The following is a 19,942-nucleotide window of genomic DNA, read 5'->3' on the forward strand; positions in this document are numbered from 1 at the left end:
GCCGCCAGCCCGGGGGTCGGCGCATTGCCCCGGCACAGTCGTTCGTTTGGCTACGGGGAGCCTTGGAATCGTGAGGGCGGGGAGCGTCTGTCCTGGTGTCGGTAACGGCCGCAGGATGTAGGCCACAAGTGCCGTGCACGAAATAGAGTTGGGACGAGCCGTGAAACTCGCTCAGCGCCAGGGAGGGTTTATGTGCTGCATCACCGTCGGCGGCTGTTCCAGTCACTGTGCCTTTACATGTTTAAATGTTTTAGATGCTTGGTGCTCATTCCTAGAAATGTGCTTGGTGTGCAACCCGTTCACCGCTCGTTGTTCCCCACTAAAAGTTCCCTCCAGCTCCACATGCCCACGGGCGAGCAGTGATTCTGACCATGCTGGGGTCTCTCAAACCGTATTATCCTATCACAAACGTACCTTCAGTGTGATAGCATCCTGGGCTGCATCCAAAGAGGGGCAGCCAGCAGGGCAAGGGAGGAGATTGTCCCCTTCTGCTCTGCCCTCAAGAGGCCTCATGTGTAAAAACTGCGTCCAAGTCTGGAGTCCTCAACATCTCTGCAGGATGCAGAGATGTTGCAAAGGGTCCAGAGGAGGGCCATGAAGATGATCAAAGGGCTGGAGCACATCTCCTAGGAAGGAAGGTTGAGGGAACCGGGCTTCTTTAGGCTCTTGGGAGACCTCTGTGGCCTTCCAGTACTTGAAGGGAGCTCATAATCAGGAGGGAGACTGTATTTTTACATGATCTAATAGTGATGGGACAAGACGGAATGGCTTTAAACTAAAAGGAAATATTTAGGTTAGATGTTAGGAGGAAATTCTTTACTCAGAGGGTGGTGAGGCCCTGGCACAGGCTGCCCAGAGAAGCTGTGGGTGCCCCATCCCTGGGGGAGCTCAAGGCCAGGTTGGTTGGGCCCTGGGCAGCCTGTGCTGGTGGGTGACAACCCTGCCTACGGCAGTAGGGTTGAAACTGGATGGTCTTTAAGGTCCCTTCCAACTAAGCCATTATGTGATTCTATGATTCTGTGAACACTGGTGACTTGTCCACAACAAAAATGCTGCTTCACCAAAAGGAAGCAGACAGGAGCTGCCTAGCGGTACTGCTCTGTACCTCTCTGTGGGTGCTGCACACAGCCATGTGCAGAGGTATCTCCTGCTGAAAGTCAGGCCAGGTGGTGTGTGCTGAGGAGAATCATTGCCATGTGGATTCAGAGCACTGGATGGCGATAATGGAGGTGTGGCCTGGTCATTCATTCCAGCCATCAGTGAGTCACTGCTGTAACGTGAAACTGCTTTTTATCCGCCTTGTGTCACTGCAGCTTGTACTGTATTGGACTAATTACTTTTCCCCTGGTGTTATTTTTCATCCCTGTTTTTCATGCTTGTTTAACTTCATTTTAAAATAGCTGCAGCTGTTCACTGCAAGGTACCTTTTTATTTGATCTCAGTTGAAGTGCTCTGTCAAGGCAGATGTATTCAATAAATCTTGGCAGATTTTCAAGGAAAATATTGTCTAGGAGAATATTTTTGTATACATTAATGTCATGGTATTACAAATAAACTGGTTTATCAAACATTTAGTTCTGTGCTAACCTGCACGTGTCTATGTTGGTGAAATGGGTGCCACTCTGCAAGACAAACACCACTCTGCAAGACAAACAACACATATTTCAAAAGCATTTGTAAAAAGATGTTTTCTGCATCAGCTATTATTCTGTATTTCCCAAAAACACACACATAAGTATGTCTTTGGGTATTTCCCAAGCAGACAAAAGCTTGTTACTTCTTTAAATAAAAGCTAGAAAGGGGCCCAATCATCTTCAGAAGAAACATTTTTCAGGAACAACATGACATGGCAACAAATCAGGAACTGACTAAATCTAAAGGTCACTCATGGCCTGGCTTGGAATAGTAATCAATAACATGCACTGAGCATTCCTGAATAATTCAAAAAATACCTGGGCAGAAATCCATCTCCAATCTCATACTTCTAAGCTTGATCACTGAAATAACAATATGGTTTAGAATCAGCCATCAATATGAATTATATGTAATACATATGATTTTACAACTGCTAGATCAGAGGAAACTGTTTTGCACACTCAAGCTAATAAACTACTATAAGTTGAGTTCAAGAATAATGTTTCACCCATGTTATTAGACACACAGAGAACTTACAGCTTTCTCTGTAGTATTTCTACTGCACTGAAGACAAAGTGTTGGGCTAGAGGCTCTTTGGTTCCCACCACTATAGCAATCAGTATGTTTTTACTTTGCACCGTTACTCCATGGGGTAGGTACTAACTTATACTACACTTAAAGCAGCCATTAACAACTGCAAGAGTGCAACTAAGAGAGGGGGATGAGCAAAACCAAGCACAAGAGAAGAAATACTGGAGTGGCCTTCTGGATATTACACTAGGCTTCTTGCTTTGCCTGTTTCTCATACACGTTGGATGTCCTGTCTTCACCAACTGGTTTCAGTGTCTCACTTCAGAAAAAAATCTCTGCATCAGCCACATTAAAAAAAAAAAAAAAGACAGGAATGAATAAAATCACCTTTTCACCTTTATAAGTAAAATCAGCTTTCTGCTCTGCATTCCTTTCAGCAAGCCAAGGGCCAGATTTCTGTACACCCTGATACTGTGTCTTTCTTCAATAAGAACGGGGGTCTCAAACTTGCTACATTTGCTTTCTGAGTGTCCCTAGCCTTCATGACAAAAGTAGATTTTTTTAGGCAGAAATAAAGAAGTTGAGTGTGGAAAGTGGGAGAGTACCTGTTAGAAGGACGCATGTTAGCCACAGGGAGCAGTTATGAATTTATGTCAGTCCATTGCTATCTCAAGGCAGAATATAAAGTAATAAGTAATTAAACCTGTCTTGCTTTCAGTAGATCTGTTAAGACCTCAAAGTATTTCCACAAGATGTAGTGAACATTAAGTTGATAGTAATTCCCTGGAAGTCATTGTAACCTATTATTACTTTATAGTCTCAAAGAACTTCATAAATACAAATCACTTTATAAAGTGTGTATGCAACAGAGTGTATTATGATCATTCAGTTAAGCCAATTAAGTAACTCATAGCCATAAGCAAATAGGAAGGAAGTGAAAGAGCTCAGAATAATGGGCACATTTTTAATAGTCTATAATATGTACAGCGTACACTTTGATATGGCACTTTGCCATGACTTCCATTCAGAAATGCCAACAGCCACATTCCCTGCCCCACAAGCCTCATATTGGGGGTGTGAAAAGAGAACAAGAAAAGAAAAGAGAAGACAGAATTAGGATTATGGACATAAATTAGTACAGAAGACAGCTTGAAGAAGTTTTCCCATTGAACTGGCAGCAGAGCTTAGGTGAGCTAGCACTTTGAAAAGAAGCATACCACAGTCTCAAAACTGGGAACACAAGCAGTAACTGATGCAGGAAAATAATTTCTTGTGACCAGCAGGGGGTAATGAGGGGGAGTGGTGGTGGGAGATGTCTTTTTTTTTATTTCCTTTGTGGTCAGTTAAAAGGTAACAACAGGAATAGAAGCTACCAAGAGGGTTGACAGAGCTACAAAAATGGTGGTTAAGTGCTATGAGCTTTCCATGATTACTAGGAAAAATAATCAGAACAGGAGAAAAAGTCGCAGGAGAGAGCATGGTGCTGATAGTACCTATGTTACTGCAGATTTCTTCATTCATACAGGGTGTATAAATGAAATCTTGAAGCTGTCCGAGGAAAGTGATGCATGCAGTGAAATGAAGGCTTTTTTAGTGCTCTTCTCCTATGCCTGCCAGCAAATACATATGGATGAAGACAAGACTCAGCTCTTACATTTCTGCAAGTGGAAAAGAAAATTCTTTGAAAGACATAGTGAGTTCTCCAGTTGCCCTAAAGAACATACTTCATGCCATAGAGTGGCTGAAACACACAAGGCAAGTGTCCTTCATCCTTGAGGTGTGTTACAGCCATCCTTACCTGCAGCTGGCCCCACCTTTCAGGCAGTAAATCCCACTTACTCATCAGTGCAAGGACAAGAGGTAGCACCAGGGATGGAGGTACTGAGGTTCTTCTTTGGAGCAGATCATGCATCCTGTGCAAAGCAGCACTGAGGGTGTGGTACCGTCTCTTCTATGGTTCAGTGCTGCTCTGTCCACAGATCTAAAAAAAAAAAAAGAGAAAAATCTGCACGGTGCTCAGGAGAGGAATGACACGAGTCTCTAGCTAGCCAGGAGAATGGTCATCTTAAGTGAGCTTTGACTTCACAGATTCAAACATCCTGTTTATTTAAACCAGAGCCAGTGTTGGTTCGGCTCTTCTTGTTCCTCTTGCGTTTAGAGGCATTTTCTTTCAGCCTCTTTTGTTTCTTTGGATCAGAATCAACAGGTGGCTGTCCTGACCCAAGTTTTGGGTCAACACAGAAATCTCTAAAACCTTTTTTCCTGACTGTCTAGCTTCCTGGTTCAATTCTATAGCAGTGCCAAAAATTGTTCATTCGCTTTTAGATGTAGCTTTTACCACCTTTGATGCTCAGAGCTAGACTACAGTCAAGTAGGTTATTTTTCATAGAAAGACCTATTAAGCGCTCCTCTGATTCAAATAAATGAAACTTTTTCATTACTTGAAGTTATTAAAAATTAATTTTTAGAATCTGTCATCATCACAACTGCCTTGGGCTAAAGCTGCCAAACGTAGGTGGTGTTCTTAAGAGTTATTTTTCCCCCTTATGATAACTCTATACAAACTACCCTCAGATGCAAAGATTATACATTATCTAATCCCCTGCTTATATTTTACAAGCAAAATCACAGCAATAATGTAACGAGTCTTAAAATCCTAGGCAGTTTAAAAACAGTGAATTCCCTTAAGCAAGATTAGTCAAAATTAAAATACGTTATATTAACTTCTTAGATTTTAGTACATGCTGAATAAAGTAGTTTTCAGAAATTCTTTTTTTTTTTTTTTTTTGAAAGAAAGTCTAATCCTGACAGTAATTTCTGTGTGGGAATAGTGTCGGCAAATTCAGCTGAGCAGAGTTTTCCAGTATTCTGGGGGTCAGTACAGAATTTAACCTCTCCTCAAAGTGGAGAGAAGGTGCGTTTTCTCAGTATTTTCTTTTTCCATTACACCACTGCAAGGAAAAATAGTTAAATTTTTGTCCACACAAGTATTTATAAATTCTTGAAACTTGTACGTAGTCATTTTACATCTAAGTTCCTACTTTGGTAACATTCATCTTTTCAGAATTATGACCACATGGCTGAGGAATAAATGAATGTGGTAAACAGTCAAATCACCTGCTGACACCAGGACAAGCTTTTTGCAAACAACACTGTCTAGTTTATCAGCACTTCTGAGCCAGCTTACAGACTGTATGAATTAGAGGCGCTGACCAGTAAGATTTACTCAGCTGTGGTAGCAACACCTCTCGTGAGAAACTTGTCTCCACAGCGCATCGACCAGAGATAGATATTAAAACAAAAATTGCCACAGAAAAAATATTTCTGTGATGACTTTTTCCTTGAATTAGTTTTCCTGTCACCAAAGCTGAGGTTTAGAGACGAACACAGAGCAGCAATAGCTATGGCGGTTAAAAGAAGTCTGCATGCCTCTTTGCTGGAAAGAACTGAGTCAAAGTAAACGTGTCAGACACTGGCATATCCAATGCCGTTATTGTTTGACATATTCTTGCACAACTGCTCACATGCCTTGATTATGCTTGGTATGCTTTGAGCTGCGCTCTGTATAAGCCCATAGAAAATACATCATGCTTGTTTCAAGGAGCTTACCCCATGAATGCTCTAATTCCCCTCCCTGGATTTGATATAATCAGTTTGTTCCTTGGTGTTTTCTCACACACAAAATAAAATTATTCTTTCTTAACTTACCCCCAGAATAGCATGGGATGTACTGGAGCAGGATTATATCTGCTGCAAGCTGATAAAATGATTGTGTGGTTTTATGCAAATAGTCCAGGGATTGTCCCACAGGAGGTTCGTCTGTTTTTCTGTCTGCCTTGGGACCTCCCATTAACTGTTACACTTTCCCTCCATGCTTTAAAGGTACTGTGTCTGACAAGATCAGGACAGTTATTTCACCTTAGCTAAGTCACTATTGAGGGCTGCAGACATGGTACAAATGCGTCATTGTGCCAAGGCTAGGAACAGCTCTGCAAGGTTTGTTCCTCCTTCAGCTCTGCCAAAATTAAGTGGCTTACTGCAAACCAGATTTCAGGAGTTTCTCATTTTTTATAACTCATATGAGAACCACCTTTCCAGTTTGGAAACTGGAATAGAACAGCAATTCAGTACACCCAGGAATAATTGAAACACCTCCCCTTTTCCTGCTCAGCTCTAAAGCTAACAGGGTGTGACATTCCAGACAAATATTTATGTAATGTGCTTCACTTCCTTGTGCAAGTTCCTGGTGAATGTATACAAATCAAGTCACAGTGATTTCAAAATCTAAAATACCCACGTCTATTAATTAACTTGGAATTGAAGGGAAGAGACTGGTCTCTAATTGTAGAGCTCAAATGGCTTAATTTCCTATGGGTGCCAATTATTATTGTTCTCCTCAGTGACATCTCTGCTGTAGGCCATGGGGTAATGAGGAAAGCTGAGTAAACAGTGCAAATAAGATATCTGTGCATCATTAATAAAGTCATTAAAGCAATTATAGATGATTTGTACTGAAATTGGGTCTAGCGTGGAGAATGTTTTCTCACTTTGCAATTGCAGTCTGTGGTGTCAGAACTAGAATGCTCTGCAGCCGAGTCTTAATTCAGTGAGCTTTCTGGTAACACAGTTCTCTCTTTCCAGACATCTACTTTGTAGGCCCTCAGTTGTTTTCTTGTGGCCATCCTTACAAGGGATTGTCCAGGTATTTTTGCTGCTGGCTGAGAAGACAGCTCCAGGACTAGGAAGATGCCCATGACACCTCGTGGCAGGGCACAGGAGGGCTGACTGCCTAGTTGTCCCACGAGAGGGAGCATAGACCCTAACAATAAAACAAATGTAAACCTTCAAAACAGTGTTGAGTTCTTTAAATATATGTGGGCAACAGCACGGCCACTTTTGGCAGCCTGTTGCAAGCGGCCTTCCTGGGCGGGTATGTTTTCCTTGAGTCAGTACCAATGCGCTGCACATTTACTACTACCCAACATGTGACAAGCTGTGGTTGCCTGGATCCTCCCTGAATGCAAACCAGTTCAGATAGGGCTCCATGGGCATGAACCATCAAGAAGTTACAGCTCAATTGCTTGATGACTTGGTTTCTGGAACAGCAAATGGACCACAGCTCATACTGGAAATTTCAGCCCTTTGGATTTTGGTGTTCCTGCCTGTATAAATTTAATATGCTCATGTAAGAATGTTGAAGCTGGAGCACTCCTTATGTACAATTTGAAGTGCAGCCCCACACTCCTGTTCCTAACTCGGGTGCGGAAAAGTAAGGAATTCTCTTTCCTTTAATTATGGTGCCTTAGGTGAAGGTCATTAAATTTTCTTTTTCTTTGAAAGTGTTACAGAACATAAAAAAAAATCTTCTACAATTTCTATGGTTTTCTACTGCTAAGTTAGAAAAGAAGAGACAATAAGGTTTCCACAGCAACTATTCGTGGTGACCCTGCACACATCCTAAGTATGATGTGACTTCATTACTTCTAAAGTATTCGATGGTCTATTTTAAAAAACATTAATGGGAATAGATTCAGTTGCAGTTTTAATACCAAACCCCAGTTGATGTACTTGATGTAAGTAGCTTTACTGCAAGCTATAATTCTTTCAAGAACTAACAGACAAATAAACAGCACAGCAGATAAACTCAGACCAATGTTGCTGTAAGACCTCAGCTTTTATATCTGATATTCATTCATTTCACTTACAGCAATGTGTCCCTTTCTTGCAACTTAATCTTACCTCTACTGAATTCATAAACAACAAAAAAATTATCCATATTGAGTACCAAGGAATGGAAAGTGTTCTACCCTTGAAGGCGCTATCAAGGGTCTTCACTTATGGGAGGGGAATATTTTGCCAGTGGAGAAGTGAAAGGGGAATGCAAAAGGATAAGCAGAGAAGATTCAGGGTTCCTGCAGCATTCAAGACACATGTTCATCTGTGAAGTGAGGTGAATATCTGAATGGATATAGACGATAAGGATGAATTCTCTATGAGGAGAATTCAGAAATACATAGGATTTTACCATCTCCATGAATAATAGAAGTAAAATTCCTTCACTGTGTTGCAAAAGTCTAATTCAGGAGCAAAACAGTTGTACCAGCTTCTCTGGTCAGCTCTTGTACCTGAATATCCTTCCCTACTTATAGACAAAATTATAAAAGACCAGCTGTGCACACTCGTGGAAGCTGATATCTCAAACTAGGACAAATCTGGTGCAAGGAAAGGCCAAAAGAGACATATTATTAGGTGGCACTGTGTAATAAGTGATGGGAGAGAAAACACTGAAGAAAGAAAGTAAACTCATGCCTTTCCAACTTCCCTTCGTGTGGCTGTGTTTGTTACTTTGCAGGACTACTCCTAACTTTCAAGACTACTTAAATTTATTACTTAATGTAAATGAATGGTTGGCTTTACCAATGCAGGATCAATGTATCAGTGAAATGGTTCAGGCATTTGTTGAAATGAGCTTGTCTAGGAGAAGATGGACACAGGACAAAACTGTGAAGATGTTTAGGGAAAAATATCCCCAGTGGCATTTTCAAGAGCTGTCAGTGCAAGTGAACAGTGAACTCTCATTTCACAGGAGTCACACATCATGTTTGGTGAGATCTTACTGCTGTTTAGGAGCAAGCTCTGATTCTTCTCTGCTATTTAACTTCAACACCATAGGATCTGCCTTTGTCTAAGAGACTCCCTCCCAATGCAGTGAACAGTGTCAGGCCTTGTTACAGAAACTCCAACAGCATCAGAACACCTCAGCGCAGCTCATCAGCCTGGCATAGCTTTGGTATGACCAAGTTGCAGAGAATGGGATGGGAAGTTCAGTCTCAGTCTTTTCTTCCAGGTGCATAGTGACCCCATCTCATCACATTCAGAAGGTCCTCTGTGTCTCTGGGGCTGACAGAGACTCTTCATCTGCTTACAGTTCAGAGTTGCAGGGGACAGAACTTTCTGAAGGGGTCAGTTACACGTGGAGCCAGTTTTTAGAAGAACCATGCCATCAAAACCAAACTGCTCTCTGCTATGAAAGCATGCTTCTTTCTTCAACCTTTTCTTAATACTTGGTATGACTTGAATTTTAAAATAAATGCAATCACTTCCAGACAGTTTGTAGTGCAATCTACAGACACCATGGGAAGGAGAGAATGAACTCCATATTGGAAATGTCAGACACAGCATTTTCTACAAGAAAATGAGAAGAGGCTGTGTAATAAGATCGATATCTGAATCTGTATCAGGGAGACCACATTTGAAACAGAGAGCCTTGTTACTCTCTGGGTGTGATTTCTTTGCTAGTTCTCCTCCTAACTGCCCATTCCGTGTCTTGCACAATCAGAATGTGCAAATGATTCTACCTCTCTCTGCCTATGCTGTACCGATTGTACTATGAATGAGACTGTTAATTTTAAGGCAAAAATAATTTCCTGAGGAAATATGAGTCAACTGCTTTCCAAAGGTTTTATGTAACTGTGTTTAGTATTTTGCTTATTATTGTTTTATTATTTTGAAGATTTTTAAATAGTCTCATGTGACATTATATCTTACACATGTATCCAGAGAATTAGTGTAGCTGAGTTGCAGCAACTATTTCGTATATACAAATATTTTCTTGTTACTTACCCAAATTCAAGTATACTTTTTGTTAAGTGTCTACTAAAACTCTGCTCCTCAAATTAAATTATCCTTTTTACTCTGTCAGGTTAGGAAAATATATACCTACAATTCATTAGCTTTTTAATAAATGAAATAATAAAGGATATCAGCAAAGAATCCAGCAGACCTTTGAGGAACTGTTCTTGCATTCTAACTATGAGGATAGATTTGATTTTTTTCCACTATAAATCTTCATGAAAACCAGTAATTTATGTCTTTAGCCTGCTCTCTCCCTCTACTGGTCTGAAATAGAATCTTTCCTAAAGGAAATTTCAAGACCTTTCATATTAAAATTTGACCTTTGTATTTGTAGTACAGCACAGAAAGCATGATGCTCCTGGAGCTCATTCTTTGCAGTACTAATGAATCATGTACCAATCTAGTTAATGAACAAAAGACAAAAACAATAGACATCTTCAACACTGTGGCCATATTTATGCTATTTCTTCTTTGGATACCTTTCCTCTATGGGGATTTGAGCTTGATTAGTTACATGATAGCACAAGAGTTAATAATGAATCCATGACTAATATTTCATCCTGATCCTCATTCAAGTAATAAACGCAGCTGTTATTTGAAGTTTCCTCTCTGTTAAGCAAAATGGAACCCATGAATGAAAAAAAGATGGGAGACAATTGCCATGAACACGCCATAATGTGTGTGTGGCATGAGATGCCAGCCTGGGTGAAGGCTGCATTCAAATGATGTTGCTGCTGTCTTCCTCCTAGGTTATGTTTCTCTCTTCTTGGGCAGCCACACAGTGAGCTGTCTCAGGAAACTGGTCTGTCCAAAAACTGTCTTCTTGAATACCTCTCAAAGAGTTAATATTTAGCTTACTTCTGGAATGAATCACCACCTGATGTTCCAAAATCTTCTAGTTCTCCATTTTTCCTTAGTATAGCCTTAATTTGGCTTATCACTTTTCCTGTGCTCTTCTTCCAGAAGGAGCTGGTCACTCTGTCATTGGTTCACTATTTTTGCTTTGTGCCTAAGAGATTTCCTTTAACAGTGCCAACACAGACATAAGGGTGCAGACATCAAAGCATGCCTACCTGTTCTACTGGGTCAGGCACACATGCATTCCCACAGGACACTGGGGAGCCAGCCAGTACAGAACGTGCCCAGATAAACACATCCCGGACGTCCACCTTCCCTGTGATCTTTTCCTCTAACCTAGGGAAGAAATACTGATTTTTAGTACGAGTCATTGACAAGTTTTCACCTCACTCTCTGCAGCCACTGAAGGTTTGAATTACAGCCTTCCTCTGTCCACAGCAAGATAAGCAGATGATTTCCTTCAGAGCTGAGCACTCTAGGGACTGGATTGGGCCTCTGCTATGCACCAGCCAGGCTAGCAGCAGCAACATACATTTAGTCTGCAACTGGCTGCTGAGGTTTGTATTCTTGGAGCGGGAACCCACTGAGTTTGCACAAACAGCAGTTCAGTGAAAGCAGAGCCACAGGGGAAGGTTCTGAAATCCAGGAACATCATAGATTTGCTTGTATTGATAGCCCAGATTCATTTCTGCACTGCAGACTGCTTTACTTTTACTGGTGCAGCCTCAGCAAACCCAGTTATTTAGGGCCTGTAAAATTAATGGCTTTTTTTTTTTTTTTTTTTTAACCACAGGCTGGCAGCCTGCTGCTTTGAGTGTAGGAGAGGGGAAAAAAAAGAAAGAGATTATCAAAAGTAAATGTAAAAAATCCCAGTCTGTAAGCACCATTAGGTTTGATGGCAATGTGAAATATTTGCTGAGGAGCTCAAAGAAGAGGAAGAGAACAGGAGTAGACACTTGACAGTGTGTGAAAAAATATAACCTTGCTGTCAAAGGAGGAGAAACTGTTAAGACAAGAAAGAAGCCAAGCTCAGCGTCAAGGATGACTGAGCAAGTGTTTAAAAGCTAATCACAATTTGGAAAGGTGTCCAGGAGTTGAGAGGCAGGAAAAAAAAGAGAGAAATCCAAAAGCATGGGCCAAGGAAAGGAGTGAAATGCTCTGGGAGCAACTCATGAGAAGCAGAACTAGGTGGTAGGAGAGCAGATCTTAATGCTGATAACTCTTAAGTTTCTGTTGTTGCATTAGAGAGAATTAATTAAATCTGGCTGGAAGCCACCACTCCCTCCTGGTCTCACCTCCCAGCTGTTTGGTAAAATGTACCCACAGTGAGGTTGTCCAAACTGAGTAAAAAAACAGTATATGAGTTTCCTTGAAAATCATTAGAAGCCCCTGCATTCTTTCTCACTTACTTAGTCTGAAAAAGGCAGCGATATCTCCCAACAAGCGTCCAGGCTGTGTAGGGAAACTTTTAGCTTCCTGTTCTCTTCAAAACATTAGATATCACATCGTCCTCTTCTGCATGCTAAGATGGATGGACCACTCACTGGATAAGGAATTAGCTGGATGGTCGCTCTCAGAATGTTATGGTCAATGGCTCCATGTCCAAGAGGAGACTGGTGATAAGTGGCATTCCTCAGGGATCGGTGCTGGGACTGGAGTTAAAGTGCTATTTAACATCTTTGTAGGTTACATGGACAGTGGGATCGAATGCACCCTTGAGGGGAAATGGCTTTAAGCTGGAAGAGGGTAGATTTACGGTAGATATTAGAAAGACTTTCTTTACTGTGAGGGTGATGAGACACTGGAACAGGTTGTTCAGAGAGGTTGTGGATGCCCCCTCCATGGAGGCATTTCAAGGCCAGGCTGGATGGGGCTTTGAGCAACCTGGTCTAGAGGGAGGTGTCCCTGCCTAGAGCAAGGAGTTGGAATTAGATGCTCTTAAAGGTCTCTTCCAACCCAAAGCATTCTATGATTATATGATTCTATGAAATAAGTGGGCAAGAAAGCAATAGCAGCAGGCTCCGATTCCCCAAATAGGGCAGTTTTTCAGTATTTTAGCAATGGATGTGGCTTTGCCATGAAGCAGGGTAGGAGAGGACTGCAGTGGTTGCCAAATACTTTTTTAGGCATGCAGACAATCGGGCAAGTCTTTGATTTCTAGACCAGCATTGGCTATGTTAAAGCAGCAGCAGTACCACTGCCACTGCTGTGGCTGCCCCAGTGTGTGTATGCACACAGCAGGTCTGATCAGAAGCCAGCTGGGAACAGAAAAGGGAAATGTCATCAGAGCTGGCGTGCCCAGGGAACACACTGTGACCAGAGATGGACATGCTGAGGGACCTGTGGGAGCAAGAGGAGTAGCAAGCTGCTAAGCCACAGGAGTGGTAATTGCAAGCTTGGCTCAGACAACCTGGAATGTGATAAAATGCACTATTTTTGGTTAGCTGCCATTTGTTCATTCCTCTTCATCCTATTAGAGACATTTAATCCTGTCAGTTTAACACCCTCTTTGATTTCTGGCAGCTGGAAGAACCCATGTCCTCTCACCAACCTTAGCACTGACCATCATTTTGACAGCTTGGCCTGGACAAACTTCTCCTTGCACTGCACACTTCAAGCCCACACCGTGCAGCTTATTTAGACTTCATGCCTGCCCAGCCATGGGTTTCAACACCCTCTGCACCAGCACCAAGGAGGAATAGGAAAGCAGTGAACCACTTCCATGATTCACATCCATGAGCTCCTTTCCCAGAGCCTGTGCCATCCTTTGGGACAAGGCCCTCAGCTCGGCCCGGGCCCAGCACCCAAGGTGTGCTGCAACCTCTCCTTACCCCGTTCCCTCAAACCCACCTTGCTTTGGGCAATGCCCCTAAGGCAACACTGAGAGCCTTAAAAAAGCAGGGTAAGCAGAGGGAGGAGGAAATAAAACCGATTCTGCTTCAGAGTATGGCTTAGAGCTGCTTGCTATCAGCCCCTGATGGTGCACGTGTCATGTCTCCTGTCTGCTTACTTTTCAAATTCCCTCTACAAGTTATTCCAGGCAGGGAAAAACAGAAGTGACGAGCAACGCTGACAGGCTCATGCTCTGAAGAGTGCAGGGGCAAAGTCCTCTGTCAGGTGTTAAAAATAGATGTGCTGTAAAGAAAGGTACGTGCTGAATTTCTTTCCCCCACATGCCGCTTCGGCAGGCACGTTGAATGCTGGCAGTGTCACCGCACAATTTGCTGTATGTATTTAAAGAGTACGGTGAGGCACACTGCTACGCAGCTGTCAAAATGCAAGGATTTCATGCTTTGGGATCATTATCTAATCCGCTCCTCCAACACAGCACAAAAAAAAAAAAATCCATACAACTTTGCTTAATCACTTACACAGCTTTGAGACATTTGCAGAAGAAAAATTAACGTATCATCAATTGCTGCAGATCAGTTTGATGCACAACAGATTAAGAAACACTGTGGGGACATGACAGTGTTTGGCTGGGCATTTACCCTCCTGATTCATTCTCTTAACCTCCTCAGAAACTGCTATCTTATATGCATTTTGATGTTCCTATTGTCTTCCTCCTTTATGTGATAGGACCAGTACACAATAACATAAACTGTTTAACCAAACAAGCACACAATTAACAAGAATTTATGCCTTTTTTTTTTTTATACAGTTTTCCTCAGTGGCATAAGTTTAGTGCTGGCTTTTGCACAGTCTTGGCTTGGTTAGAAAGATCAGATTTGTTAAGACAATTGCAATTAATTGTAAGGTGTCTCTATTACTTCTAAAGCTGCTGAAAAGAGATTACATACTCAGCTCTGCCTGCTAGGAAAGAGGCATTCACAATTATATGGAGATTATATCCAATCCATTTAAATAAGATTTTTGTCATAGGTTAGTAGAAGGCTGTACAAGGCTGAATAATTTTTTTTAGTGGCATTAACTCAGAGACATCCGTTATGGTAGGAATTCAATAGCATTATATTTGGATAGTTATTTTGCACTGAAAATATGTCAGCAGAAAATGGAAAAAACTCCAGGTACCAGTCAACTGAGGCATGCTAAAAATGAGAAAGATTACCCAGGAAATTTAGGATGTTACTTTAAAAATGCACGCTGGATTCAGTAATTCTCAGCAGTCACCACTGCATTATACTGTAACCAGAATTTTGATTTCAGCGCCTTAATTTTAGGCTGCAAAGGAAATGCTTGCATACTGAGAAACCTCACCCAGCACAAGCACTGCACATAACAACAGGAATGTTCTCCCCAGAACTTTGGTTGTCCTAAAACAACTTAATCAGCATTGAAATTGTCCTACCTGCATACAACACCCAGACCCAGATCTGGGCTGGTTTTAATGGATCTCAGGTGTTTACATTACTTTTGTAAATAGCACATTTGCTGTATTGATTGTTGGCTTATTTCACATTTTGTTCCAAAAAAATGATGACAAGGCATATGGAATCCAAAAGTAATCAAACTTTCTGAAAGTAAAAAGCAGAATTGACATGGTCACGCAAAGAAACATTAATTTTCTTGCTTTAAGAGCAGTCATATTTTGCTGAATCCTCTCTAGGTTACGTTTTGCATTCCATTCTTTAGTGAAATTTAGTAATAAGATAGTGTGTTCTGTAGGTCAGATCCCTACCTGTAGGTTGATTCAGCATTTCAGAGGAGTTAAACTAGTTTAAGTAAAAAGAGATGTCTTCTTCTTTGGTGCAACACAGTCACAGAAGAAATGGTCCAAGTTCCCTCACTTGATTCATGTTAGAAATAAACCACATCCTCAGATGCCAGAGAACATCTTTTAGATGACATCTGGAAGAGAAATGAACAATTATTACTAACAGTTCTCAGAAAAAAAACTCCAGAAAAAAAACCTGCAGAAAATAAGACTATTTCTGTAGAGCTTTGCAGGAAATACACAGCCACTCAAGACGTGTCTGCACTGACTCTAATGGAAACTCCACTCCTCCCAGCTCATGAGACCCCACCTGCAGCACTGCATTCAGCTCAGGGTACCCAGCACAAGAAGGACATGGAGCTGTTGTAGCAGGTCCAGAGGAGGCCATTAAAGGAGAACCTCTCCTGTGGAGACAGGTGAGAGAGCTGTGTTCAGCTCAGAGAAGAGAAGGCTCCCAGGTGCCCTCATTGCAGCCTTCCAGTATTTGAAGGGGCCAACAGGAAACCTGGAGAAGGACTCTTTATCAGGGAATGTAGAGACAGAACAAGGGGTAAGGGCTTTAACCTGAAAAAGTGTAGGTTTAGATTAGATACAAAAAAGAAATCTTTTACTCAGAGGGTGCTGAGACACTGGAACAGGTCATCCAGAGAATCTGTGGATGTCCCATCCCTGGAGGCATTTAAGGCCAGGTTGGATGGAACTCTGGACAACTACGGCATGGGGTTTGGAAACAGGTGGTCTTTAAGGTCCCTCTGAACCCAAACCATTCTATGATTCTATGATCATCTGTTTACAGGATGAAATAAGATGTTAATTTTGTTCAGAACCATTTACTATCCAGAACAAATAGCAGCATTGTACATCACATTCCAGCACCATAACCAATCTGGAAACAAAGTAAAATTACCTAATGTCTGACTGAAGCCAGTACTTTTTATCCGTTTTGCATAAGCAGCAAGAAACCCTTTCTAGCAACAATTCTTCAATACCTTCAATATCATGTTTTTTTCCTAGCTACATCTTATTCCCCCTTTGTGCTTTTCCTTGATAAACTTCTTCTTGTTATTCAGAGGCATTTTAATAACCAAATGTTATTGAACATACTTTCCCAAAAATTGTGACAATAAATTCCCAGTTTAATCTATTATGTAGTTTATTTTTGCTGCAGGAACACATGTCCTTTATTTCTCTTCCAAATCATACCTTTACAAATTTCCCCTTTCCTCCTTCACTGCACTGAAACTTAACCCCCCACAGATCGTATTTTTCCTGCAGGAACACTGTTCTGCTGTTTGTTCAGTTGTGATTGATTCAGTCTTAGTAGAGACCTTTATCTTAGAAGGAGACTTTCAGTCCCTCCAAAGCTAAGCTCAAAGCGCAGGGTACAGGCACACAGAAGCCCATGTGCAGCCCCTTTCAAAACCGCAGAGTTGCTGCTGTCCTAAGTGATTAGTAGGTCAGGGTAAGAGTGGAGGAGGGCACTTCACCTGGCTATCAGGCAGCCTCTTCTCAGCTTCTTGCTTTCTGTTTTCTTTCCCTCAGGAAGCAATGAATAAGACGAACAGAGGACCAGGGCACAGGAGGAGCTGCTTGCTCAGGTGATGTCCCCAAATCTGTTTCCTATTTCACTGGCATTGGGAAAACTACTGCGATTGCTAGATGGGTCAACGTTTTACTCCAGTTATTGATGGCAGTTTAACTTTGCTCATCCCAAAATTACAGGTTATTTTATTGGAGGGATACTGTAATCTAATAAACCTTTTCCTGCGTGTTTATTGCTCATGAAAAGTGCTCTGTGTTGAACAGAGACATGTTGTAGGCAACACCAGTGAGAGCTTGCTCGTCCTGCCTCGCTACTTTCTCCATGGGACACCACTGGCATCAAGTAATGTGGGGCTGGTACTTCTGCTCCACTACCCCTTTGGTAGTAGCAGACTCCAAACTGAGAATTGAAGCTGAACGTTTGCTCTTACCCATAAAATCTCTTGCACATTTTGAGATGCAGATTTCCAGTCATTCTTCAGAGCAGAGCTCTTGGGAGCTCGAGGGCTCTTCAGGACCTGCAGGTCTCTGATTTTGTTTACAGAGGCCATTTCTGGAAACATTGTGATCACTGCCTTCACAGCATGTCTACAGATATATTCTTGTAAACAGAGGAGATATCAGGTAAAACCAGGGTTGAGAGAATGCAAGTTTGTATTAAGTAGCCTTGAAGCAGCCATCAGAAGCCTGTCAGACCCTGCCTAGCCCAAGTGAAGATTTGGTTCTCCTTGTAACATCATTCTAATGACCAGGTAGGTAACTATTATCTACCTACATAGCATGGTAATGTTGTGTGATGCAACACCTGTTATTATATAGATTTTGTAACTGATAACAGTAATACTTAGTTATTGTTTGAATGATCATAAAATAAGATGCAGCTTTGAGAAATAAAGGTCATGTTGGTAAAGGAGGTCCCAGATCTACAAATAGCTCATTAATGGCTCATTACTGGCCATCAGAGAAATACAACCTGGAGAACTCAGTATAACCAGTTCAGGGAGTGAACAGGAAAGAGGAAATAACATATATCCAACATGCATGAAATACACCATGGGTAGTGAATATGCAGGCCAATGAAGAAAGGGAAATGTGGAGAGTTTGTTAGCAAACACAGAAAACACAACCCCAGCACAACCATCCTAAATTGAGAAGAATGAAACATAAAGAGCATACTCCTCTAGAAGAAAGATCTGGCATACTGAAGACTTGGTGTACATCTCCTCTCCAGATTAAGATTCAACAGTAACATCCAGACAGACAGTGGAAGAATGCACATAGCACCATCGAGAGTCTCAGAAAGCTGGCGTACATATCATTTTGACAATCATTCTGCAACCTGGGTGCAGCAAATTGGGAGCAATTGCCTGGTTTTATAGATAGGGAAAACAGATGTGTGAAACATTTCAAAATACTTGCTTGAAGTTGCAAGGGAAAGCCAGCTGTAGTATACCCAGGAAACACTCCTTGTTCTTTTGTGACAGTCTGGTTCTTTAAACATATCTGTTTTTTCCACACCAGGCAACCTCAGTTTTGAAGTCCCTCTGTCTCTAAGAGCTTAACTAAATGTTTTATCCATTCTTCTGCCAAACTTCCTCTGTCAAGCTTTATTCCATGGGAAACCAGATAGGGACTGAGATTTGGATGTGAGACACTCCTGTACTGGGTCATGTGGAAAATCCAAATCCAAACACCTCATCTGTGATTCAATTCAGATTTAGATCAGGTGACTGAAATAGGTCTCCCATCACAGCATGCTTGAGAATGCTTCCATCTGTTTGTTTCATGGTGACCACTGTGTAAAGCAACTGGAGTCAAGTAATTGAACTACAAAGCTGTAGGAACAGGAAGCAACATTCAGCATAAAAGCACTCCAACATGAGGTTAATGTTCCACATTCAAATGATACAACAGGTGCAGATGGCTCTCTAAATTTTTCAGTGACTCTTGACCTATTACAGCTCTCAGCACAGCTTCAGTTTTAGAAGACAGAACAATTCCCAGACTCCTCTCAACTGCAAGATGCCCAGAGCTGCCGCTCTGAAGTCATGTTAGAAGTAATGGCAGGTGCCTCTCTGTGTGCTCCAAACCATCCATATCTCTGGGTGACCAAACAGCACAGCTGTGCACAGATGTCAGATGGAGTGCTTTGGGGCGGGGACAAGGCCTTCTTGCACTTAAGGACTGCACACAGCAATCACGGAGGGTGCAAACTCTTTGCTCTTCTTCCTCCAACAGAAAAGGGTGCCTCTGAAAGGTCAGAGAAAATGTCAGAATAGCTCCCAGTTTGCCCGTGCAGCAACCTCACAGCTGAAGGAGATGCAGGCAGTGCTCATTGCCTGCCCCATGGGACATCCAGTACCCAGCAGGACATCTTCTGTCAGCTGTCCCTGCTCTGGGCTGTTAGGGACCAGGGGTGCCTGGAGACGTGAAGGTGTTTGGCTCAGTATCTGGAGGTCTTGACTTTGGATTTGCTGGGTCACAGAGCATCTTGAAATGCATCACATATCTGCATACATGAAACACACCATTTTAGTTGTCCCAGCTTTGCTGTGTGTCTGCCTGAAACAGCCACTCTGCTTTTCTTCATGGTGTTGGTGACCATGGTCAGAACTGGCCTTTTGGGGCCCAAGGCTTGGTCTCATTTGCTTTCCACTGCACAAGCTTGTTTTGCTTTTAATGAGAAAAGACTATGCCTACCAGCTCTGTTGCACTAGGAGTCAGGCAGTCACTACAGGTTGCAAAGGAAGGCTAACGTAATCCTTGCCCTTCCATGCTTGAAGCTCACCACTCGGAGAAGCCGTTTATTTCCTTACTTAAAGGGGAACTAGGAAGAAGAGTTCAATGTATGGTTTCTATGGAAATGAATGGCTTATATAGCCTCAGTGGGCCCTAGTCTGTTTTAAATCCTGGAAACTAAAAGCTTCATTGTGTCAGGGCAGCTAATATTTTTAGTTCAATGTGAATGGACATAAAGTCCTACGTCTGTGCCAGAGCCTTAAACCTTCACCTTAGCAACATCATTTCTCATTATTATTATTCTTACATGAAATTCATGATTGTGCT

General features: G+C 41.9%; 1 protein-coding gene across 1 annotated transcript in view; it reads right to left on the reverse strand.

The window, feature by feature from the left end:
* MYRIP (myosin VIIA and Rab interacting protein) overlaps nucleotides 1–19,942 on the reverse strand; it is a 273,298-nt gene that overhangs the window by 201,247 nt on the left and 52,109 nt on the right. Inside the window, exons 3-5 of the mRNA XM_021385994.1 lie at nucleotides 15,299–15,468; nucleotides 10,875–10,995; nucleotides 3,660–4,147 (exon numbers count right to left, since the gene is read on the reverse strand). The gene's annotated coding sequence lies outside the window, so the exon portion shown is untranslated. The remainder of the gene's footprint in view (nucleotides 1–3,659; nucleotides 4,148–10,874; nucleotides 10,996–15,298; nucleotides 15,469–19,942) is intronic.

This window comes from Numida meleagris, chromosome 2 (assembly GCF_002078875.1).
Source record: "Numida meleagris isolate 19003 breed g44 Domestic line chromosome 2, NumMel1.0, whole genome shotgun sequence".
Classification (NCBI taxonomy): domain Eukaryota; kingdom Metazoa; phylum Chordata; class Aves; order Galliformes; family Numididae; genus Numida; species Numida meleagris.